This window comes from Hippopotamus amphibius, chromosome 1 (assembly GCF_030028045.1).
Source record: "Hippopotamus amphibius kiboko isolate mHipAmp2 chromosome 1, mHipAmp2.hap2, whole genome shotgun sequence".
In the NCBI taxonomy this organism is placed as follows: domain Eukaryota; kingdom Metazoa; phylum Chordata; class Mammalia; order Artiodactyla; family Hippopotamidae; genus Hippopotamus; species Hippopotamus amphibius.
Genome location: NC_080186.1, coordinates 206,383,804 through 206,410,640, shown reverse-complemented (window position 1 = coordinate 206,410,640; position 26,837 = coordinate 206,383,804).

Sequence of the window (26,837 nt, the reverse complement as noted above, 5' to 3'; positions counted from 1 at the left end):
CCAATTGCCTTTTTATGTGTTTATCACTATCTACTTTTTAAATCAAAAGAGTTTTTCCCAGATATCTATGTGAACAAACTTGTACATGCATACACATACACATACACACACACACATATCAACACTTGGTACCAATTCTTACCATTGAGTTGACATAAATCAATTAGCAAACATTATATGTAATTACACAGTATATACCCAAGTAAGAAACAGACCGAAGTTTTATCAAGGAACAAATGTACAAAATCAAAGAAACTGAAAATGGGAGGAAAAGGTTTTCCCCAGGTTTCTTCAAATTTAATTTTAAAATTAAACCTAATCGTCATCATGTCTCATGTTTGTACAGCACGTCCTAGTTTTCACAAGTTTTAAAATCATCTCCCCATTTGATCTTCATGACTGTATGAGACAAACAGGCTAGGTATGTGTCGTCCCAATTTTAGAGATGTGAAAATAGAAGCTTAATGGTGTTTGAGTCCTTGAAAGGAATTCACAAAAAGCAAATGTTATAAAATGGAAATAGAACAGTGAACTCACCTGAGGAGTTTGTAAAATACTGATGCCTAAACCTCACTGCAAATGAACTGAATTAGATTCTTGGGACTGGGGAAGGGAAGGGTGTCTTTAGCATCTGTGGGTTTTGAAAGCTCATCAGGTTTTTCCAATGGGCAGCCAGAGCTGAGAAGCACTGGATTAGAACCCAGATCTTCTGCCTTTAGTTCAATGGGTTTTCTATTGGTTTTATAATAGTTTTATAATACCAAAGCAAAGTAGGTGGTCTATATTATACTACAACTGGTGTTGGCAATAGGTGATTCTTGTTATGCTGCCTTAGGGAGAGTGGGGGTGAAGGTTTGTATTTGGCTCCATTGACCTAATTAATATTTTCTGATGGTTTTCAAGGAGAGAGTAGGATTGCCAACATTTAAATAACATTCAAGACTGAGGATCTAAGGATGTATTTTCCTGGCACCTTGGTGGCTAATAACACAGCTGACTCTGGAAGAGAAGGAAGTGAGGTGGAAGGATGGAGAGGCGAGCATGGTACATGGCAACAAATGTGTTCCATGTCTCTTAGAGAACACAACAGAGTGATTCCTTACAAAATTCAATCCCAATGCTGCCACCCAAGTGTTTGAGCAAAGTTCTAAGCCCCGTTAACTCCCCATTTTCTCATTTGCACAGGGATGTACTGACAGTAGCTTAGTTGATCACTTAAAATATTAGATCCTAGAAGCTGAATGATAAATGCATCTCCATGTCACTGTCATATAAGGCTGATTGGTAGGAAACGCACACCTCACAAGGACATTCTGAGGGATAAGCAACACTTACACTGCTCTTGGAAATATAAATAGCTCTCATAAAAAATGTTTCCATGCACATGCTTTCTGCCAAGGTAAACTGTAATTTACACTTTTACCCTAGGCAAAATTGTTAGTTTATCCTTTTTTTCTGTTCACACCCATCTATTCTTCCCTTGAGCCTCAAAGCCACCAGAGTTCTCACAAAAATAATCTTTAAAACATATATTTACCCTCTTATTGACCCCTTAAACTAGCTCTTTATTACTCCAGGGCATTTTAAATTGTTCTAAATTTGTTTTAGAAGCTGTGGGTGTATTCTTTCCTCTGTAGGTATTCCTAACCTCCATTAACTTCCATGGGAATCAGACACACACGTATCAGAGTGAAGCCAGGCCCTCATATGTTTAAATAATGATTAAAATCTATCTATCATAAAATAAAAACTAAGAACTAAAATCTGGGGAAAAGCATATAAAAAAACAAGACCATGTTGTGCTTAATTGAAGAAGTTTACATTTATGGATGACTAAAATGTCATACCAGCCCCCTGGCACTATTTCCAATATGTCCTTGGTCTCAGGTTATTTACTGTAAAGTGTCCACATTATAAAATGAAATGTGTGTGAGTGACGGTCTCACAAACTATACTTGGCCCTGTGTGTCTTGGCTCTGTTATAAATATAGAAGAGCAAAGGCACTGTTTTAACCAATATTAAGTCACCTGTGGGTAGAATTTGATCTTACCTATTTATTGTCAGATTTTAAAGTTATATCATAAACACTTGCAAACTTTGCATATGTAAGTCTGCCAACATGTATGCCCATGAAAATTGGGTAATGGAGTTCCAAACAGTCCAATTTTTTCTTATAAACCCAGATCTGTGTAATGCATATCCTCTCTATGAACATTACTAGGAGGCAAATACAAACTCGACATACATATTTTGGTGCTCCTTTGAAATGTTTGCTTTGAAATACAGATATATCATACATGCAAATAAATACACTAATTCATCCATGCATTTAATGATATGAAGCCAACTCTAAACCCCACAGCAGTAAGAAGTGCAATATTAAAATTCATTTCCATTTTACAAATAAACATTGTGCATTTCTCAGATAAAATGTGAAAAAATATGAACCTAGGTGAGTTTCAAACATAGTTTAAAATAAATGGATTTTTCCTAAAATATATATATGATCATTCTCAGGAGATACAGTAAGGTATTTCTTCAGTTGCACTAAGGTAGTATTTAGCCATTTGCTAAGTAAATAATACTACGAGGGTGAGTCAAAAATTATCTGCACTCTGGCTATAGAATTCATAGAGGTTTTAATATAACTGGAGTGCAAATAATTTTTGACTCACCCTCATATATTAAGTAACACACTGATGAAAGGAAAGCATCAAATGCAGCTTTCAGAAGCACCCATGGAACATCTAGGAAGTCAAAAAAATGGGAGAATATTTTTTATTTTTTTAAATTTTATTTATTTATTTATTTATTATTTTTTGGCGGGGTACACCAAGTTCAATCATCTGTTTTTATACACATATCCCCGTATTCCCTCCCTTCCTTGACTCCCCCCACCTCGAGTCCCCCCCACCCTCCCCGCCCCAGTCCTCTAAGGCATCTTCCATCCTCGAGTTGGACTCCCTTTGTTATACAACAACTTCCCACTGACTATCTATTTTACAGTTGGTAGTATATATGTGTCTGTGCTACTCTCTCGCTTCGTCTCAGCTTCCCCTTCACCCCTTGCCCCCTCCCAAACCTCGAGTTCTCCAGTCCATTCTCTGTATCTGCTTCCTTGTTCTTGTCACAGAGTTCATCAGTACCATTTTTAGATTCCGTATATGTGTTAGCATACAATATTTGTCTTTCTCTTTCTGACTTACTTCACTCTGTATGACAGACTGTAGTTCTATCCACATCGTTACATATAGCTCCATCTCATCCCTTTTTATAGCTGAGTAATATTCCATTGTATATATATGCCACATCTTCTGTATCCATTCATTTGTTGATGGGCATTTCGGTTGCTTCCATGTCCTGGCTATTGTAAAGAGTGCTGCAATATACATTATGGTACGTGTTTCTTTTGGGATTATGGTTTTCTTTGGGTATATGCCCAGGAGTGGGATGACTGGATCATATGGGAGTTCTATTTGTAGTTTTTTAAGGAACCTCCAAATTGTTTTCCATAGTGGCTGTACCAACTTACAGTCCCACCAACAGTGCAGGAGAGTTCCCTTTTCTCCACACCCTCTCCAACGTTTGTTGTTTCCAGATTTTGTGATGATGGCCATTCTGATTGGTGTGAGGTGATACCTCATTGTGGCTTTGACTTGCATTTCTCTGATGATGAGTGATGTTGAGCATCTTTTCATGTGTTTGTTGGCCATCCATATGTCTTCGTTGGAGAAATGTCTATTTAGGTCTTCTGCCCATCTGTGGATTGGGTTATTTGCTTTTTTGGTATGAAGCTTCATGAGCTGCTTGTCTATTTTGGAGGTTAATCCTTTGTCCGTTGTTTCATAGGCAATTATTTTTTCCCATTCTGAGGGTTGCCTTTTAGTCTTGTTTATGGTTTCTTTCGCTGTGCAAAAGCTTTGAAGTTTCATGAGGTCCCATTCGTTTATTCTTGATTTTATGTCCATGATTCTAGGAGGTGGGTCAAAAAGGATCTTGCTTTGATGGATGTCATAGAGTGTTCTGCCTATGTTTTCCTCTAGGAGTTTTATAGTGTCTGGCCTTACATGTAGGTCTTTAATCCATTTGGAGTTTATTTTTGTGTATGGTGTTAGGAAGTGTTCTCATTTCATTCTTTTACATGTTGCTGTCCAATTTTCCCAGCACCACTTATTGAAGAGGCTGTCTTTTTTCCATTGTATACTCCTGCCTCCTTTGTCAAAGATAAGGTGCCCATATGTGTTTGGGCTTACTTCTGAGTTCTCTATTCTATTCCATCGATCTTCCTATCTATTTTTGTGCCAGTACCATACTGTCTTGATCACTATGGCCTTGTAGTAGAGTTTGAAGTCAGGAAGCCTGATTCCACCAACTCCATTTTTCCTTCTCAAGATGGCTTTGGCTATTTGGGGTCTTTTGCGTTTCCATACAAATCATAAGATTTCTTGCTCTAGTTCTGTGAAAAATGCCATTGGTAATTTGATCGGGATTGCATTGAATCTGTAAATTGCTTTGGGTAGTACAGTCATTTTCACGATGTTGATTCTTCCAATCCAGGAACATGGTATGTCCCTCCATCTGTTTGTGTCGTCTTTGATTTCTTTCAGCAATGTCTTAAAGTTTTCTGCATACAGATCTTTTGCCTCCTTAGGCAGGTTTATTCCTAGGTATTTTATTCTTTTGGTTGCAATGGTGAATGGGAGAGTTTCCTTAATTTCCCTTTCTGCTCTTCCGTTGTTAGTGTATAGGAATGCAAGAGATTTCTGTGCATTAATTTTGTATCCTGCTACTTTACTAAACTCATCAATGAGTGCTAGCAGTTTTCTGGTAGAGTCTTTAGGGTTTTCTATATATAATATCATGTCATCTGCAAAGAGGGACAATTTTACTTCTTCTTTTCCAATTTGGATTCCTTTTATTTCTTTTTCTTCTCTGATTGCTGTGGCTAAAAATTCCAAAACTATGTTGAATAATAATGGTGAGAGTGGACACCCTTGTCTTGTTCCTGTTCTTAGAGGGAATTCTTCCAGTTTTTCCCCATTGAGAACGACGTTGGCTTTTGGTTTTTCATATATGGCTTTTATTATGTTGAGGTAATTTCCTTCTATGCCCATTTTCTGGAGAGCTTTTATCATAAATGGATGTTGAACTTTGTCAAAAGCTTTTTCTGCATCTATTGAGATGATCATATGGTTTTTATCCTTCACTTTGTTGATATGATGTATCACATTGATTGATTTGCATATATTGAAGAATCCTTGCATCCCAGGGATAAACCCCACTTGATCATGGTGTATGATTTTTTTAATGTGCTGTTGCAGTCTGTTAGCTAGTATTTTGTTGAGGATTTTTGCATCTATATTCATCAGTGATATTGGTCTGTAGTTTTCTTTTTTTGTGACATCTTTGCCTGGTTTTGGTATCAGGGTGATGGTAGCCTTGTAGAATGAGTTTGGGAGTGTTCCGCCTTCTGCAATATTTTGGAAGAGTTTGAGAAGGATAGGTGTTAGCTCTTCTCTAAATGTTTGATAGAATTCGCCCGTGAACCCATCTGGTCCTGGGCTTTTGTGTGTTGGGAGATTTTTAATCACTGCCTCAATTTCCGTACTTGTGATTGGTCTGTTCACGGTTTCTATTTCTTCCTGGTTCAGTCTTGGAAGATTGTATTTTTCTAAGAATGTATCCATTTCTTCCAGGTTATCCAATTGATTGGCATATAGTTGCTTGTAGTAGTCTCTCATGATGTTTTGTATTTCTGAGGTGTCCGTTGTGACTTCTCCTTTTTCATTTCTAATTCTGTTGATTTGCATCTTCTCCCTTTTTTTCTTGATGAGTCTGGCTAATGGTTTATCAATTTTGTTAATCTTCTCAAAGAACCAGCTTTTAGTGGGAGAATATTTTTTTCTTTTCTTTATATACAAAATCACATGAAACTGGATTTAAAATAAGCATTGTAAAATGAACAGACGTGTATGATATACAGATATTTTAGAACTATGCTATTTTAAACAAAATATGATTTTTAAACACCCCTAGGCCTATTTGAAAGGAGCAGAAGTAAGCTATTTGAAAATTCTTCTTCATTCTCTTGGGTTCCTGCCTCACATCCTCCTTTGGAACAGCTTCAGCCAGTCTCCTCAAATGAGGTGAGCTACTCAAACTCGAATCCAGAGCATTTAATTAAAGTGGCTAACCAGTGACGACAATTTAATAGAGATTTATGATGACACTTCCTAACACTTTTGTAGCAAGCAAAATCAACACCATTTATATAGCTCCTGCGACAACCCAAGAACTGTGCTAAATCCTTTATAAACAGATGTGTTAATCCTCAAAATGAACTTACAAAGTAGGTATTTTACAGGTTTAAGAAAACAAAAGAGAAGTAAGATATAGTATGAGCGTCAGAGTGGAATTCACCTTCAGGGCCTTCAGCCTCCATCCTTGGAGGCTGCCCCTTCTACCTCCTGCTGACTCCCTCAGAGGCTGAACCTGGTAAACCTCACATAGTGGATACTTAACACACAGTTCCTGCCTCTGTTTAGAAAAATCCCACAAATAAAGCCAAATCAGCAAAATTTTTTTAATTTTTAATTTTATTGTGGTAATAACACTTACAATGAGATCTAGCCTCTCAACAAATTTGTAAATGTGAAATGCAGTATTGTTGGCTATGGGTACAATGGTGTACAGCTGATCTCTAGAATTTATTCATCTTGCCTAACTGAAGCTTTATTCCTGTTCATTGGTAACTCCCCACTTCTTTCCCCCTGCCCAGTTCCTAATAACCACCATTCCACTCTCTGATTATATAAATTTGACTCTTAGATACCTACTATAATTGGAATTGTGCAGTATTTGTTCTGTGAACTGGCTTATTTCATTTAGCATTATATCCTCAAGATTCATCCATGTTATTGCAAACAGCAGGATTTCCTTCTTTGGGGAGCTAAATAATGTTCCATTGTATGTGTATACCACATTTTTTACCTGTCAGTGGACATTTAGGTTGCTTCCACAAAGCTTGGCTATTATGAATAGTGCTGCAATGAACATAGGAGTGCTAATATCTTTTTAAGATCCTGATTTCAATTATTTTGGATATATACCCTGAAGTGGGATTGCTATATAATATGGTAGCTCTATTTTTAATTTTTTGAGGAAACTCCATAACTTTTTTCATAGTGTCTGCACTATTTTTGTATTCTCACCAACAGTGAAAAGTTCCAGATTCTTCACATCCTTGACCTTGGTTGTCTTTGGGTTTTTTGATAATAGTCATCCTGACAGGTGTGAAGTGATATCTCATTATAGCTTTAACTTACATTTCCCTGATGATGAGTGACTTTGAGTATTTTTTTTGCATATACCAGGTGGCCATTTGTATGTCTTCTTTGAAGAAATGTCTATTCAAGTTTATAGTCCAATTTTAATCAAGCTGTTAGTTTTTTGCTGTTGAGTTGTAGGAGCTCCATATATATTTTGGAGATTAACCCCTTATCAGATACATGGTTTATAAATATTTTCTCCCATTTCATAGGTTCCCATTTCATACTGTTTGTTTTCTTTGCTTGTGCAGAAGCTTTTTAGTTTGCTGTAATCCCACTTGTCTATTTTTGCTTTCATTGGAACCACAAAAGACCACAAATAGCCAAATCAACTCTGAGAAAGAACAAAGCTGGAGGCATCACACGTACTGATTTTGAAATATATTACAAAGCTACAGTAATCAAAACAGCATGATACTGGCATAATGACAGAGACTAATAGAACAGAAATAAAAAGCTCAGAAATAAATCCATGCATATATAGTCAACTGACCTTCAACAAGGGTGTCAATAACACACAATGGGGAAAGTATAGTGTCTTCAACAAATGGTATTGGGAAGACTGGATATCCACATGTAAAAGAATAAAATTGGATGCTTTTCTTACACTACACACAAAATGCATTAAAGACTTAAGGACCTGAAACTAAAACTCCAAGGAAAAAACATAGGGAGAGCTTCAGGACATTGAACTTGGAAGTGATTTCATGGATATAACATCAAAAGCATAGGCAACAAAAGCAAAAATAGACAACTAAGTTGTTGTTGTCTATTTTTTAGTTCAAGCTAGAGAGCCAGCTGAAAGCTACTGACCAGCAGTTAATGGAACAAGACTGGAAGCTATGTGATGTAATACCTGAAACTAGACTGAGAATCCCCCAAAACTCAAATGCAAAGTGTTCACAACTCCTCTCTTTCTTCAAAATGCTAGCATAAATATTAGGTATAAATAATACACAAAATCCATAGTGAAGACCAAAGATACATCCCAAATTCATGGAATGACATGTCAGGGGCAAAAAGCTGATTATGATATAGGAGCCATCTATGAAAAACATGACAATTCACACTTTCTTTAAATTATTCATAAACTTATAAATACAAATATATTTATAAATTATCTCTTTATAAATTATTGCTTATACTTAATAAATTTTTTCTAAATATAGATCTTGACACTGCACTTTATAAAGTTGAGTAAATAAAATTTTGGGAGCAAAAAGGGACCTTAGAGAATCATTTTGTCCAATCCTCTCATTTAAACAAGGGAAAAAACAATTTCATATTTTGTTTAGATATAACAGACTACCCTGACACCTAACTATAAGTGTTCCTGTTTCACCTCAACATAAGAAGATTGTGTTGGGATTACCTTTTAAAAAAGCCATTATACTAAAATGGTACCTCTTTTGTCCCACAACATCTTCCTGCTCAGCTGTGTCTGGCATAAGCACAGTATAATGACTACTCTAGGTCCAAGGTAAAATAAGCCAACTTTACTAACTTTTTCTATTTACATATTCTTGAATTACATGTATGTTCATTCACAAACTATAATTCATCTTCATTTCCTTGCTAACTATAATCTCTGAAAGGATACAATTCTGTCTGTCTTATTCACACTGTCACCAGAATCTAGGACAATGTCTGACAATAATTGGTCCTTGGATGAGTAAAACACCAACCTTTCTGCCAAAAACAAAAGATGAATCTTATAACGGACATCTGCCTCTCTTATTCACCTTAGTAAATTGTCCATCACCAACCAAGTCCTCTCAACTTTACCTCCTAAACAGTTTTTCACTAACTACTTCCCTACCTACTTCCACTATCATCCCCTGGGCCAAGTAAGTTACCGTCAGCTCTTGCCTCAAATAAAGCGAAAACCTACTCCTTGGTTTACCCCAATATTCTCTGACTTGATTTGGATTCAGTCTCCACATACTACAGCTGAACCATCCACGAAAAAGTAAAATCAGACTAGGTCACCACCCCCAGATTAGTTTCCTAGAGCTGCTATAACCAATTACCACAAATTTGGTAGCTTAAAAAAACAAATTCATTTTCTTACAGTTCTGGAGGCCAAAGTCTGAAATCAAGGTGTCCATAGGGCTGTAATTCTTCCAAACGCTCTGCAAGAGGATCCATTCCTTGCCCCTTCCAAGCTTCTGACAACTAACGACTGTCAACATTCCTCGGTTTGCAGCTTATCACGCCAATCTCTTCCTCCATCTTCACCTGGCCCTCTCCTTTGTGGTTTTTCTCCTCTTTTGTCTCTTATAAAGATTTTCCATTGGATTTAGGGCCCACTGGGATAATCCAGGGTGACCGCATTTCAAGATCTTTCACTTAATTGCATCTATGTCTTCTCTCAATAGAAAACTCCCTCATACTCACCCCCAGACAAACCTTGGTTGCTGAGCCTTTCTTTCACCCCAAACTCACCCCCAGACAAAGCCTTGTTGCTTTGTTATGCTGAGTACAGAGTTGCTTTCCATAAAAGAACATACCTGTTTGTAATTACACTTTCATTAGTATGGTGATATGATTAATATCAGTGGAAGCACTTGCCTAAAACTTCATGAGAACAAGGATCATGCTTGTTTAGTTAGTTTTTTTAAATTTTTTTCCACTTACAAATGTGTTTTAGGGACTAACACAGGGCCTGACACATACTGGGAAGGCAACAAAAGTTTGTTGAGTGAATTAGTGAGAGGACAGAAGAGTGGATGATTGACTATGTTTACATACAATCCTTCTCTGACCCTTTGGGATCACTCAAGTTAAGTAGATTAATTAGTACTGATGGACTATTGCTATAAATTTCTATAAAGAAACAACAAGATTACAATACACTGAACTAACACATCAACATAAATGGAGAATTGAGTTATTAACTCAGAAAAAAAAAAAAACACTTTTATGGATCAACTCTCCAAATAACCTTCTTGACTTTATTTTTTAGTGCAGACACAGGCCACCATTCAACTCTGTCACTAATCACTAAATTTTGAGTTGATGGGACCTAATCAGTCCCACTGTCTTGGAATCCACTATGAAAGAACAAGCCTCAGTTGTAGAAATAGTGATGGACTTCATACAAAATATAGCTCTCAGGTTTTGTGATTCCATGGGAACTCTGTTCTCACAACGGTGTTAGCTGAGAGAAGACTGGCTCATGTTAAATCCAAAGGCATGCAATATCCATGCTATAGCAGGGGGACATTTTATTTTATGACTTAAATAAAAACATTTCTAAAATCACATATCCTGTGATAACAAGATTCAAAAAAGAGCCTAGGGTTATTGGAACATAGGAAATTCAAGCTTGAAAAGAATTTAGTTGGTTTAAAATTATTTGAAGATCATATGAAAGTAAGGAATTTCCCTCTAGCTTCAGTTTAATACTTACTATCACTATGGGGATACAAGTAGCTGGCAAAAAATCCTTCTACTAGATGATTCATATTCCTATAAAGAAAGTTGACTAAACTCTATGTTCACGGAATGAAAGACTATGACTAAAGGATATTTCGTTATTCATTAGTTCATATATAATAAAAATCCCAAAGAATTTTCAAAGTTATGATAAATTAAAGCTGTATGTATTATAGCCCTTCTTAAAATGAGGAAATAAATCTACAAGTATAATAAATATAATTACTTTTGCATCCTGCGAATTACTAGACTGTATACCTAGTCACTATGTATATGTTACCAGTTATACTTAATTCTGAACACTTTTAAAATAAAGACCATTTAAAATACTAACATCAAAGAATTAATCAATAAAAGTTATTTTCGTGTTAAAAGTTCATTGGAATTTCCTATTCATTTAAAGCTGGGGGAAATTTTTAAGCCATAAACAAATACTCTAAGTGATGCATCACATTCCACTGTATTTTCAGATCCTGTGGATTTAAAGAACATTACAGTAATTTTAAAATGAATATTTACATCTGGATCTCCATTTTGCTGATCACTAAAATAACAGTGTAAGAATTAATTTTGAAAACTCTAAGATTTCCAAGTCTAAGTAATATAATAAATGAGAGGGAGATGATCCAATAGCAGAGCATAGTAAGTACAAACTTCATGTTATTTAAGTAATTCACTCGAAAAACTTTTATTTCTTTTGCATTCTAATATTAAGAACTCTCCTTATCAAAATTTCTATTTGTCACTAGAGGCCATGACAGAAGTCAGAAATTTGGACGTTACTTTTGATCACCACTGACTAAAATTCTTTTGCAAATGTTGGTGTTTATCATGTTCCTTAGAGAGATAAGATTCCAGGCTCATCCATTGTCTGATCCTCTGGGCTTCAGGCACTGGCACTTTGGCTGGGGGACAGTGTCAACACAGAGTCACCTAGACATACACCATAGGTATTTTCTCCTTGTCAGCAGTGTCACCACAGCTTTGCAGCAAGGACTTCCTGGTCTAATTTCTAGGATTATTTGCAACGATTGTTTTGGTAATTTTTTTCTAGAAGATAAGTCAATCAGCTATTTTTTTCTCTAACACACAGCTTTAAAAGTTGATAGAGTTGCCTGCTATCACATACATTGGCTCATTTTTTACGCACTAAACAGTTGTACAAGGAAAGCTTCTTTTGGTCATTATAGCAACAATCTAATGCAGAATGATATGCAAAGACTAAGGGACAGCTGTATTTCTATACTTGTAAAAAGATGATGCCTGGAATATTCTAATTTCAGTGTTCTTTTCAAATGGGATCAAGAGCAGATTTTATTTCAACAATACTTAGGCTAAATTCAAATATTCTTCTGTGCTTTCAGCGAGTGAGGACACACATATCCAGGCCCCAAGTATGAGTTGATTAAGTAAGTAGACACTTAACAAGCAAAAGGACTCTAATGGTCTCTACAAAGGACTCTATAAATCACGAATTATTACTGAATACAAAGAATAACTTTATTATTCCAGTTCAGACCATCTTAGCTTTTAAAAGAAATTGGGAAGGGAGGCATGAAATATATCTTAGTCTTTGTATAGACAAAACTAATTTTGATTGTCTAATTTGTCATCATCAAAATTATTATGTAAAAAAGAAGTAGCTTTTAGGAAAGTAAGTTAAAACTAAAGAAGCAGTATGTGTAGTGGTCAAACCCATGGACTCTGGGGTTAGATGGCTTGAATCTGAACCCTGACTCTGCCACTTAATAACTGTGTGATCTTGGGAACATTACTTAACCTCTCTGTGTTCAGTTTTTTCGTCTGTAAAAGGGAGATAATAAGAATGTCTATCTCGGGAATTCCCTGGCATTCCAGTGGTTAGGCACTTTCACTGTAGTGGCCTGGGTTCAATCCCTGGTCAGGGAAGTAAGATCCTGCAAGCCACGCCATGCGACCAAAAGAAAAAAGAAAAAAAAAAAAAAGCTTATCTCATAGGGCTATTTTGAGAATTAAATGAGCTAAAACACAAAATACACTTCAAACAACAATACTGACATATATCAAGCACTATATTTATTATTACTAACAATTACTTGATTACAGATGTGGCCACTCAGGAAATAGTAAGAGAATAGCAAGAAAGTACTGTAGGTGGGTACCCTTCTCCCATTGATCTATTTGTCCTTGGTTTCACAGTTTCAAGATTTTAAAAAGCAGAAAATAAAGAAACATGGTAGGAGAAAGACTAGAAAATGTCTGGTACGTAGATAGTAGTTAAAAGCTCTGACTACAAAGATGCATGTTGAAATCCTCTCTGCCACTTACCAGCTGTGTTACCTTGAACAGGTTACATAAACTCTGTGTCTGTTTCCTGTTCTGCAAATAACAGTACCTAACATAAGGCTGATGTGAGGAGCAAATAAAATAATGTGTAAACCACTTAGGATGTAGTAGGAGCTCAATAAATATTACTTATTTGTATTAAGGTCACAGTGTTGCACATTAGAAAAGACATGGCCTCTATAACACATCCTATTATCATGAAAACTTTAAAAAGTTGAGGGAACCAAGTAACATACTTAATAAAATTGCTACCCAGTGCTTATAAAATTACAACCACATTTTATATCCTTCTCATTATATTCTTACAGATAAGCAACTATGCATAGTTGCTTTCCATGCAATAAATCCAGAAGGACTTAGAAGTGGAAGAGAAAGGGGAAATCAGTGATCCCATGGAACACTTGAAAGCACAAATGTTTAATTGCAGTTGTAACCAAACTCCTAGCCTCCACATTTTTCTCTTAAAGCAGAGGACTGAGTAAAAAGAATACATTCCAAAGGGTTTCTGTGGTGTATCCCATCCCCTCTGGCTGAACTGGGAGAGTGTTCTACAGCCTACCCACAGTTTTTGCTCTGATTGTCATATTAACTATATATGCTACCTAAGGCCAGTGCTTAGATACAAAAACTTCCTGAAAATTCCTCAGGGAATTTCGGAACACAGTTCCTCAGTCAACAGTTCTCATTTATGTATGCAACAGGTTCACAGAAAACTGTTCATTGCTTAGAAAAATTTACTTTGTCAGTGGACACCAAGAAAATATTTCTGCACCATATTTTAATCTGTACTTGCACTGATATAGCCATAATATCAAGTCCATTTCATAAGAAGAAAACTAATTCATCATAGAAACCAAGCTGTTTTACAATTTTGTTAGTTCCCCAAAGTAGGACAGCCAAAAGGCTAATAAAATTTAATTAATAAAATCAATTAATAAAAGTTTAATTCTGTCAAGCTCTATCATTAACTTCAGTTTTAAGGCATTGATTCCACCTACTGCAGCACCATGAGGAAGTTTTAAAGACATTAGTTATTATTAATTAATACATATTTTTAAATCAATGACTTAAGGCACTAGAGGTGCTGTACAGTAAAAGTTGCTAAAATAAAACTGAATTATTTCTCAAACTCCACTCGCAGATATGTACAAATGAGTCAAATTCAACTAGGCATATAAAAATTCTAACAATGTCATAAAATATGAGAGGAATATGCGGTATCTTTGTCTCCTCATCTGCCTCCTCTACCTCCTTCCAATTTCTAACTATAAGCATAGTTCAAAGTCCATTGACCCAACTTCTGTCTCAGAACTCACCCAGTCACACAACTTGAACTAGCTCTTTTCTGCACGTGACTCCAGAGTTTAGGACCTCAGAACCTCAGTTTATGTCCTTATACCAACACATTTTCTCTGTCTGCCTAGTGGACATTTTCATTGTCTCAAACTTACCATATCTAAAACTAGTTCCTCCATGTCACTTCTTCTCTTCCAATGAATGGTTCCACAATGTCCCTAATCACCCAAGCTCAAATTCTCTGCATATGACTTCTCTCCTTTCCTTACACCCCATCTTTGCCAGGTCTTCCAAGCGCTTTGCTTGGATTGGCGGCTCCCAGTATACCAAGCTGCCCAGTATTCACTGCCTGCAGAAAAACTTGCTTTGGCCAACGAGACATTAGCAAGTAGGAGACAAGCAAATCCTTTTTAAGTACTTGCACGCTGGGCCTCATACTCTTGAAATGCTCTCTCTTGTGCCCAGTCAGCTCCCACCTGTCCCGGCCAGACCTACGGGTGAAGAAACCATCTTGATCATTTCAACACCAGCATACACCAGAGGAAGCAGAAGACAGCTGAACCCAGCCCACATGGTACAACTAAGATAAATAATAAGTTCATATGGTTTTGAGCCATTTGAACCACAATTTTGGGTGGTTATCATGCAGCAATAGATAAAGAAAAATTTTTTTAATGAAGCCATCCTTAAAAACCAGTTCCATAAGGACCTGTATTCCCAGCAAATGCTTTTTGCGCCTCCTGTGTACTATGCCTTACTTCCTTGTCATACAGTGTATCACCTTGAGCCATGGGACTTGCTTATATGTTCACATTTCCTTTCCCAGCATAAGTGTCTTACTTTCCAAATCTAGAACATCATGGACCCAAAAATTATTTGCTGAGAAAAGAAAGGGGAGGAGAGAGGGAAAGAGAAAAGGAAGGACACTAAAGAAGGAAGAAAAGAAATGAGTTCAAGTCAAACTGAGCAAACATGAACATGAGGCCATCAGCAAAGGGCAGGGTAGAAGTGTCCTGACATTTTTGCACACTGGGCAAGGACAAAAGAAAAATTCTACAAAACTAACTATGACTATGAAATATAGGTCAAAGTAAATGCTTGGAACGTTTTCTATTTTGCCTATAAGGTGAAGAGTCATAAAACAGAAAGGACTGTCTTATAGAAACCTTGCTATTATGTGCTGACATCACTTCTTTAGCACATGCTTTTATAAGTGAAGAGAATGCCATCAATGTGACCCCGATCAAGATATTTCCACATATACTGCACATACTCTCTGGATTAAAGGAGACTGAGTTTGTGGTGAAGAGAAGTTACTAACAAAGTAACTTCAAGTTAGTGATGTGTTGAGTGATTATAATTGACGGCAGCTTTAGCACAGTAGTAATGAAAACAAGGTAGATTTCCACCATTTCCCACTCCTGTCTTTACCACTAAAATAGATCCAGATTGTGCCATTTTCTCTTCTTATTAGTTTTTGTCATGAGAATATGGCACCAGAATGTTAATGCTTGAAAAAACCTGAGGAAAACAAAGTTTTGTAGCTTCAAGTCTCTGGTGTGTAGTAGCGTTGCTATCTAAGAAAAAAGTTTAAGTATTTCTTCAGGAACTTTAGTGGAAATTGTCACATGTATGATTTTAAAAAATGTCTTAAGAGCAAGTATGCTATTTTTAAAGGGTTAAATGATAAATATTAAAATATTGCAACTGTCAATAAATATTCTTGAATTTCTCCTTCTACTCTGCAAAAATGTTTAACAGTAATTTGAGCCAGATAAATCTCACTTGCAGTGCTATCATCTGCCTCTGATGTATTAAACAAAAGGGAAAGTAGCTGGATTTTACTTATGGCAGGTCTGAATTGGAATGAAAATAAATTTCCATCGAGTCAGCTTGTCTACACACCATCTTGGTTACTCAGATTAATTAAGTTGAAACCGAGTAGAAGATGTAAATCCCTTGTGGTCCCATGGGGTTCCTTTGTTTATCTGCCAAATTCATGAAGCCTTCACAATTAATCTACTAGAGCAGTATTTTTAAAAATTCAGTACTACATAGAAGACTCTTAGGACAGTGTCAAGAGCATTGATTGAGACTCAGACTTGAGTCTAAGCAATTTTTCCATTCACTTTCTCTGCATTCAGATTAACTAACTTCTTTGAGCCTCGGTTTCCTCAACTACAAAATGGACATAATAATGGATTATGGGAATGTGAATATTAAAATAGATAATGTGAGAAGATGCTCCACAAACTCTATGGTGTTGGTTCTCAAAGGGTGGTTCCTGGACCAGCGGCATCAACATCCTTTGGGAAAATTCTTGGGCGACACCCCAGATCTGCTGAATCCGAAACACTGAGGTGGGAGCACAGCAACTTCTGTTTTAACAAGCCCCCCAGTGATTCATGTGGGTGCTGACACTGGAGAAACACGGCTCTAAAGCATGTCCACTTACTAACTTAGGCAAGGGCCTTAATTACCTAAGCACCTTGGTTGCTTCACCTGTGAATGGAGGTTTTAACTTGCCTATCTCACAGAATTGATGAGAAAGTTAAATAAGTTCATACCTGTAAAGTGCTGAGAACAATGCCAGATGAGTGGCAAATACTATAAGAGTTAGCCATTATCCCCTAATCCAAGCACTGCTCTTAGCCCTGGGAATCCTGAGGTGAACAGGACAGACAGAGTTCCTGTTCTTACGGACAAGAGAAATGATGTGAGCCAACAAATAAATAAGCAATGTCATTCCAAAAAGTGCTAAGAAGTGCTATAGGCTGTGTGATGATAAATACTGAATTGGGTGGGTGGCAGGCAGGGTTGGGGGAGGTTCCTTTAGTTAGGATGAGAGGGAAGACCTCTCTAAGGAGAGGACATTTGAGCTGAGACCGGAAGGAAGAGAAGAACGGCCACGTGGAAATCTGAGGAAGGGGCACCCAGGAGGCACAGCAGTGCAAAGGCTGGGAGGCACGGATGTGCTGTCTCACTTATGGAACAGAAAGAAGGATGGTTCAGGGACAACGATGAGGTGGGAAGGGGAGGGGGACACAACCCAAAATGCGGGCAACAGCTACCGTGCACGAGACTTTAGACATTTCAAGACTGTGGGCTTCTTTCTCTGTGTTGTGGGATGGCTTTTGGAATATCTCAAGGAGGATAGTGTCATAATTATACTTTTAATGAGAATTTTGGCTGAGGATATAATGAACACTTGGAGACAAGTTAGGAGGCCTCCATGGGAACAGGGCAAGAAATGGTGATGGCTGGATGGAGGTGTGGAGTGGAGAGCTAGCTGATTAAAACAGAGAGATATTATGTGGAATGTAGAAAAATGGTACACATCAACCGGTTTGCAAGGCAGAAATAGGACACAGATGTAGAGAACAAACATATGGACACCAAGTGGGGAAAGCGGGGAGGGTTGGGGGGGGGGGATGAATTGGGAGATTGGGATTGCCACATATACATTACTAATAAGAAAAAAAATACCAAATTGTACACTGTAAATATATGCCGTTTATTTTATGTTAACTGTATCTCAATAAAAGTCCTTAAAAAAAAAAAAAAAAAAAACCAGAGAGATACTGTGGAGGAAGAGTCAACAGGATGTGCCAATGAACTGGATTTGGTCAGGGGAGGAAAATAGGATGATTCCTATTAGTAAAGCTATTAGGCCTGGTTTATGGGAAACTTCCAAATATCTAAAAATTTAGTCCTAAAGCAAAGAACACACAAGCAATGCAGAGAGCATTTTAACCCAACTTTGCCACTAATTAATGGTGTGATCCTGGGCAACTCACTCTGGGTTCCTCAGCTCCTTCAGAGAGCTTAGCCATTGAGGCAGGATTTAAGGATTTCCTCAAATTTGGGTAAGTAAGCGAAGTTCACAAACTACTCTTCCTGAAGTCCCCAGTGAAATCCTACAAGTCAGACCCAGTGGCTACTTTCCAAGCTCTGACCTCCATGTATAATCTGATGAGTTCAACTCTTAACTCCCTCTCCTCTCTCAGCTTTCACAGATCCATTCTTCCTGCTTCTCCTTCTTAATCTTGGGCTGTGCCTTCTCTTTTTCTAACCAGGTTTAACCTTTATCTTCCCAATTCCAATATGTTGTGATTTTTTATAGGGTTCCCTCTTTAATCCACTTCTCATCCTACATCCATAGCTTTAACTGCCCTTATATAGGGTAACAACTCCCCACATCTATAAACCCAGGCCTATATATCCAATGACTCATTGGATACTCACTTACTGGAGTTTCATAGTTACTTCAACCCAATCATATGTCTTCTTCCTGTTTTACCTACTTTGGTAAGAGGAACCAAGATTCATTCGGTCACTAAAATATAATAGTAACAAATGTTTTAAATAAAATTTTTGAAAAAGCCAAACTTCCACTTTGAGTCCTCTAGAGGCTTCCCCATAGTTAATATGTCACTCATTTGCTCTGAATTCGCATCGCTCTGCCTCATCAATTGCTTATGACTGTTATGATCTCCTAGCTGGACCACTTCAACAGACTTTTACCTTCTCGGTCTTTCCAGTCTCCACATTGCAGTCAGGGTAATACTTCTAAACTGCGAATACGATCCATCTGATTCTGTCATTCTCCTACTTAAAATCCTTCAGTGGACTGCACACCACCAGTTCAAACTCCTTGGTTAGGCATTCAAAGCCCTTCATGATCCAGCCTTCTCTTAGTCCTTTCAGGCTGCTATATAACAAAATACCACAATAAGTCTCTTATAAACAACAGAAATTTATTTCTCACAGTTCTGGAGGCTGGAAGTCCAAGATCAGGGGGCCAACATGATCAGCTGAGGGCGCTCACCTGGGTCTTGGATTTCTTTCTGTATCCTCACATGGAGGAAGGGGTAGGGAGCTTTGTCGGACCTCTCTTATAAGGACACTAATCCCAAACGTTCTGCCCTCATAATCTCATCACCCCAAAGGCCCCACCTCCTTGGGGATTAGGATTTCAACACATGAATCCTGGGACTTGTCATGGTTAATATTTTGTGCCAACTTGATAGGGCTAAGGGAGGCCCAGGAAGATGATAAAACATTATTTCTGGATGTATCTTTGCGAATGTTTCCAGAAGAGATTAGCATTCAAACTGGTGAACTGAGTAAAGCAGATGGAGGTGGGTGGGTGTCATCCAATCCGTTGAGGGCCCAAATAGAACCAAAAGGTGAAGGGAAGGCAAATTCCCTCTCTCTGCTTGAGCTGAGATGTCGGTCTTCAGCCTTCAGACATTGGCACTCCTGCTTCTTGGCTTTCGAAAGCCATACATCCAAAGACGATCATACCACTCAAGACATTCAAACACAAACCTGTGTAAAACCCTACAAATTTCAACAATTTTTTGTTGAATATTAATGGTTTTGGTGAATTTGGAAAGAAAGTCTCACTTTTAGTGTAACAAATGCCATTCATTTAATTTTTGTGATCTTTATAATATTTGAGTCATAAAACTTATTGAAGTTACATAGCTTATTTTCAGGTTTCTGTAGGCTTCACATCATTGATTGGGGAAATTATAAAATTAGTGAAATTCTGTGAATTAGAGATGTTTGTAGAATGTGAATAAGAAATAAACTTCGATATATTCGGAAAAAAACTTTTCAGGCTTCTGATACTTTTATTAAATGAATTAATAGTGGGGGAAGAAAAGGGTTCTCTGAGAAAGTTAACCGTGGATTATAACTGCCATTATCATAAATTTTACTGGGTTAAGTTCGCTTAATGTTTACTTCTTTGCAACAGTACCATCCAAGAATTTGGCTCCTAGATGATTAAAAAAAAAAAAAAAAAGAAGAAGAAGAAGGAAAAACGCTGTTAGTGACCTTGACTTTGGTCTTCATCCACCATGATAGGACTTTCAGGTTCAGATCACAACTTATACCACCAGAGAGCAAACCTGCCGGTGCTACAGTCGTGGACTTCCCAGCCTCCAGAATTGTGAGAAATAAATTTCTATTGTCTATAAACTATAAACAGTCTGTGGTATTTTGTTATAGCTGTACAAAGGACTAAGACATAAAATTGGTACCAGGTATAAGGTGCTGCTGTAGCAAATACCAAATATGTGGAAGTGATTTTGAACTGAGTAACAGGTAGAGGCTGGAAACACTTTGAGGTGCATGCTAGGAAAAGCCTACATTGCCATGGGCAGACTGCTAAAAGCAATTCTGGTGAAGGCTCAAAAGGAGAAGGGGAGAACTGTAGAAAAAGCCTCAATCTTCTTAGCGAATACCTAAGTGGTTGTGAACACAATGTTGGTAAAAATACGGATGGTAAAGGCCATTCTGATGAGGCATCTGGTGGAAATGAGCTCCCTGCATTCCAGCGCCACGCTCTCCAGCCCCCTAGGTGCAGCTCCAGTGGACTCTGGTGCAGCCTGTGCTGAGTCCAGTAAAGCAGGTCTGTGGCTGCCTACACCTAAATTTTGAAGGATGAAGCCACCTGAACACCCAACCCAGGTAGAGGGCACGACAACCTCAGAGAGTCCCCACTAGGGCAATGCCCAGTGGAGCCATGGGCACAAGCCACCCCCATGACCCCAGACTAGTAGAGCCACTAGCTTCTGATTTCAGCCCAGGAGAGCTGCAACATGGGCTTTGCAAGGCAAAGCCTTGGGGGCGGAGTCACCCAGAGCTGTGCGGCCCCAACCTTCACTCCAGCACGTCCAGAAGGTGAAGCATTGATCCAAGGAAGATTGTTCTCAAGCCTCAAGATTTAGTGTCACTTGTCCCATTAGGGTGGGCTTATCTTTTTTCTTTCTCTTTCTCTGTTTTGGAATGAGACTGGATATCTTATCCCTGCTCCACCACTGTATTTTAGAAACACGTAACATATTGGATCTCACAGGTGCACAGCTGCAGAGCATATACACCTGGAGAACCTTGTCCTAGTCCTGCACAGTATTGCCACCCAGCTGGCACTGTAACTGAGTGTCCAAAAGGCCATTCCAATGTTCTATCAAAGCAACTACTTCAGGATGGGGAGAACATGGTAAGACCAGGAGCTTGGACCCATCATCACACTTCTTTTTCTGTGAACTAAGTTCCTCGGTCTAAAACAATCGTGGTGGATAAGGTATTCTGTAAGTCCACAGATAGCAGATTTGGCAGAACTGTTGTGCCCAGGGAAGGCAAATCTGTGTCCAGAGTAAGTACCTATTCCAGCAAGAACAAAATGCTGCCACTTCCACAATGGAAGTGGTCTAATGTAATCAATCTGCCACCAGGTACCTGACTGATTACCCCAGGGAATAGTCCATATCGGGGATTCATTGTTAGGCTTTGCTGCTGACAGGCTGGCACTCACTGGTGGCTGTAACCAGGTTGGCCTTGGTGAGTGAAAGTTCATTGTGAAGACTTCATAACTTTCATCACTGCCACCATGGCCACTCCCATTGGGAGACGACCGGGGTGACTGGGGAAAAAGGCTGATCGGTGTCCATAAAATGGGTCATTCTATCCACTTGATTATTAAAATCCTCCTCTACTGAGGTCACCCACTGGTGGGTATTCACATGGGACATAAATACCTTCACATTTTGGGCCTATTCAGAGAGGTGTCTCTGCATACCTCTTCCCCAAATTTCTTTGTCATCAATTTTCCGATCATATTCCTTCTAGGTCCCTGATGACCCAGCCAAACCACTGGCCACAGCCCATCAATTAGTACATGACCATGTGTCTGGCTGTTTCTCCTTCTAAGCAAAGTGAACACCCAGGTACACCACCTGCAGTTCTGCCTACTGGGAGCATTTTCTTTCACTGCTGTCTTTCAGAGATGTCCCAGAAAGTGTTATAGTGCTACAGCTGTCCACTTTCAAGTAGTGTCTACTTGTTATGCAGAACTGTCTATCAAAGAGCCCCAAGTCTCTTCTTCCTCCTTCAACTGACCATAGGGAAATCCCCGTGAAGCCAGGCTGGGAGAGGGAAGGCAGTGCAGCAGGAGTGGGGACCATGGGCTTTAGGGCCACTTCGTGTAACTTACTTGTGCCTTCAGACCTGCCCAGGGCCCGATCACATATCTATACCTCTTCCATTTGGTGATGGAGTATTGTGTGCATGCCCAGCTTTAAGGCCTAATGGATCAGATAACATTCGGTTCATGAAGGGCAGCTCAGGTCACATGGTAACTTGATGGTCCATGGTCAAGTGTCTACTAAGGCCCAATAGCAAGTGAGGAGCTATTTCTCAAAAAAGAGAGTAGTTATCTATAGAAAATGACAGGGATTTACTCTAAAAAATTCTGAAGACCTGTGCTGAAATTCAGCTCTAGGGGCCTCCAAAGGCTCCAGACAGCACCTCTATCTGCCACTGACACTTCAAGCACCATTGGATCTGCTTGGATCCTAGGGCCCAAGTGGCACAGCAGCCCAGACCCACTGCAGAGCCTTCTCCTGTTCTGGGCTCCATTTAAAACCAGCAGCTTTTGAGTCACTCAGTAAATGGGCCAGAGGAACACATTCAAATGAGGAATATGCTGCTTCCAAAATTCAAAGAGGCCCATTAGGCATTGTATCTCTTACCTGGTTATAGGAGGAGCCGGATGAAACAACTCATCCTTCACCTTAGAAGGATAAATCAACATACTCCAGTCCCAGTACCAAAATCTTTATCAGACAGGGTACTCCAGAGAAACAGAACCAAAAGGATATAGAGAGAGACACATTAGAGATAAATTAGAGGCATTGGCTCACACAATTACCGAGGCCAAGTAGTTCCATGATCTGTTGCCTACAAGCTGGAAAAGTAGGAAAGCTGGTGGTGCAGTTCAGTCCAAGTCCAAAGGACTAAGAGCTGGGGGTTGATGGTCTGAGTCCCCACCCGAGTCCAAAAGCTAAAGGCAGGAGATCAATATCTCAGCTCAAGCAGAGAGAACACATTTGCCCTTCCTTCACCTTTGTGTCCAGTTCAGGCCCTCAATGGATGGCATGACGCCCGCCCACACTGGGGAGGGCAATCTACTTTACTCAGTGCACCAGCTCAAATGCTAGTCTCTTCTGGAAACACCTTCACAGACACACCCAGAAATAAGGTTTTATCAGCTTCCCACCTTTCCAGCCTCTAGATGTGAAACTTCAACAATACCAAACTATCCGCAACTCTTGAAATAAACTGTGCTATTTCTCATCGTCATTCTTAGTCCTTGCTGTTCCCTGCCTAAAATTCCCTGCTCCTTTGTCTGCCTGAGCCTCCCTTAATCGGCCTTCAAACACCAGCTCAGCACCACTTGTCTGGAGGCTTCCCTTAATATACCTCCCTAGACAGAGTGACGTGGCCACTCATGCCTCCCAACTGGGTCATGCCTGCCCCGCTGCTCCTCTCAATGCATTACTCATATACATATGTCATCATGTCTCTGTCAGTCATAAGACTTGAGCAGGACAGGGAACGTGTTTCATCTCTGCCTCCTCAACATCCAGAACAGTCCATGGTGATGCTTAATAGTCATTCATTCAATACTTATTGAATGCCTTAGGTTCACATAATTGAACAAAACAGATAAAGAGCCCTAACGCCTTAGAGCTTACATTCTAGTGTGTGTATGGGGGATGGGGGAGGGCAGAGAAAATTTTTAAATAAATATAGTAAGTAAAGTGTCTAACACCTGGTTAGAAGATGATAAGTGCTATGAAATGTAAAGTAGAGTAAAGGAAAGAGGAGTGCCCCGGGCTGGGTGTGGAGGACAGGTTGCAGTACTGAAAATAACAGATAGGTGTGTTATTCATGATTAGCAAGGTTATACTGCAGCACAAACAACCCCCAAATCTCAGCAGCTTAAAACAGCAAAGGTTTATTTCTGGCTCATGCAACATTCCCATTATAGGTTGGTGGCAGCACTGCCCACGCCATGCTCACCCAGGGACCCAGGCTGACAGAAACCCCCTCATCTGAAGGCCGCCAGTTGCAGGGACATAGGGAAGGGAGCCTGAAGAATTGTACATAGGCTTTTAAAGCATGCACCTGGCAGTGACACAAGTCCCTTCTGCTCATACTTCTTTGGCCAGAGCAAGTCATCTGTCCATGTCTAACTTTGAGGGAGAAAGGAGGTGTGATCTGCCCAGTGGCAGAGGGGAACTGGATACTGGTGAGTGGTAGTAATGTCTACCAGGGTGTCAGATTGAGAAGATGAGAGATGAGGGAGTTAATCAAGTAGATATCCACAGGAAGAATGTTTCAGGTAGAAGAAACAGTGAGTGAGAAAGCCCTAATGCAGAGCATACCTGGAGAGTTTTAGGAACAGCAGGAAGCCACTATAGCTAGAGTGGAGTAATGGAGGGGTAGTAGCAGGAGGTGAGATCAGAGGGGGAGTGGAGGATGGACGAGGTCCAGATCACAGGGAGGGAGGGAGGCCTAGATGGCTACCAACACATGGGTCTGCCTCCTCTGAATCTAAACAGTCTCTCCTGGGTTTAATTTGAACTGATCTTAGTCTAAGCTTTCATCTCAGACCAGCAGACCCTGGTAGAAACACAAAATTAATTTTACCATATCAAAAGTGGGATGATAATCACATATGCAGAATGAGGTAAGAAAAACTGAAACAATATGTATGAAATTGCTTCAAAATATACAATATTATTATTTATGTCTTCACTTAAAATCTATTTATGGAGCCCCTACTACGCATCAAGCAAAATGATCTGGATAAAAAATGAATAATAAATTGATGAATAATCACTGACCATCCATCATTTGAGAGTTAGAGTCTTAAGCAAAATGATTTAACAAGGCAATGAGCTACGATGCAATAAAAGTAAAGAATAACAACGTTGGGATAAGCAAATTTTCCCAGATCTCACCTAGGAAGGAAGAAATTTATTTAAGTGATTTCTCCTACTTTTCCACTTCCTTTTCACTTTTCCAAACCATACTCTTTATATAGTGCCCATTTTTGAGGAGGGTAAAGTTAAAATAAACATATTAGAAAACATATTGCTTATCGCTTAAAGCACTCATGGCCTAGCTAGCTAGGGGGACATTTCTGTAGATTAAAACAAACAAACAAACAAAAACACAAAAAAACCATTTCTGGACAAAAGCGAAGATGTTGAGCAGTTCCCTGATTCTCTATTTGGACTCATCACCTATATCTTCTCACTATTTTTCATTTCTCTGGAACTGTCCAGTGTACTGAAGTTTAATTAATGTCTTTTCCATGATATTCTGTAATGATCTCCTCAAATTAGCTATTTCCAAAATGTTGGTTTTAAAACTAACATTAGAAATATCATGAACTTCTGTAATACATAATGGTACATAAATAATTAAAATCACCTGGATGATCATAAAAGACAGACTTCATTGACATAAGCTTCCATTCATCTTCATATACTTTAACAGGTACATTGTGTTTGTGTGGGAGTGTGCACGTGTGCATCATGGTTCTCTTTAATACTTTTTTTTAATCGTATAGTTCCTCCCCTAAAAGTGAAAACAGCACAATATACACTCTAGTAGACATACCGCTTAGTATGTTAGCTTTCACTCCTGGCTTTCACCATGAACAGTCTTGAGAGGTAACCTACAGCAACATCTTTCTTCAAATGTACCAGTTTGGAATACTTAAAAAAGCTAGATGGAGGTAAAAGCACCCTTCTGTTAATTTGGGATGTTTCCTACTTTGATGGTTTACACTTTTATTTATTTTTTTTTATTTTATTTATTTATTTATTGGCTGTGTTGGGTCTTCATTACTGCACACGGGCTTTCTCTAGTTGCAGAGAGCAGAGGCTACTCTTCATTGTGGTGTGCAGGCTTCTCAGTGCGGTGACTTCTGTTGTGGAGCACAGGCTCTAGGCACGTGGGCTTCAGTAGTTGTGGCACATGGGCTCATTAGTTGTGTGCTCTAGTGCACAGGCTCAGTAGTTGTGGCACACAGGCTTAGCTGCTCTGCAGCATGTGGGATCTTCCCGGACCAGGGCTCAAACCCATGTCCCCTGCACTGGTAGGCAGATTCTTAACCACTGCACTACCAGGGAAGCCCTGATGGTTTACACTTTTAAATGGCTTAGTTTACAACATAAATCTCCTTCTTAATCTGTATACATTGATTTTTTTTTTAAAGAAAATGATCCAATTACTTTCTTGGTCCTTTGATCATAGGGCCATCTCAGGATGGAGACGTGTTCTGTGGCTTCCTGCCTGATCTCCCTGTACCCTCACTGCCAGTCTTTGTCTGCCACACTGTCAGTCTCATCCATCTGTCCACCAAGCCCCACCTGTACGCATGGCTCTTCAGGATTAAACTACAGAGGCAACATCTCCAGATGGCTATAGCTAAAATGTCCCAAGGGTACATCTTAAGCACATCCTGATTATAACAAGACTGGATTATTGCATTACTTAGTTGTCAATTTAAAGGCCACAGAGACACGAGTAGAAGTAGTTAATTGTGGTGCTACAGGTGATGCCCCTAATAAATAACAAAC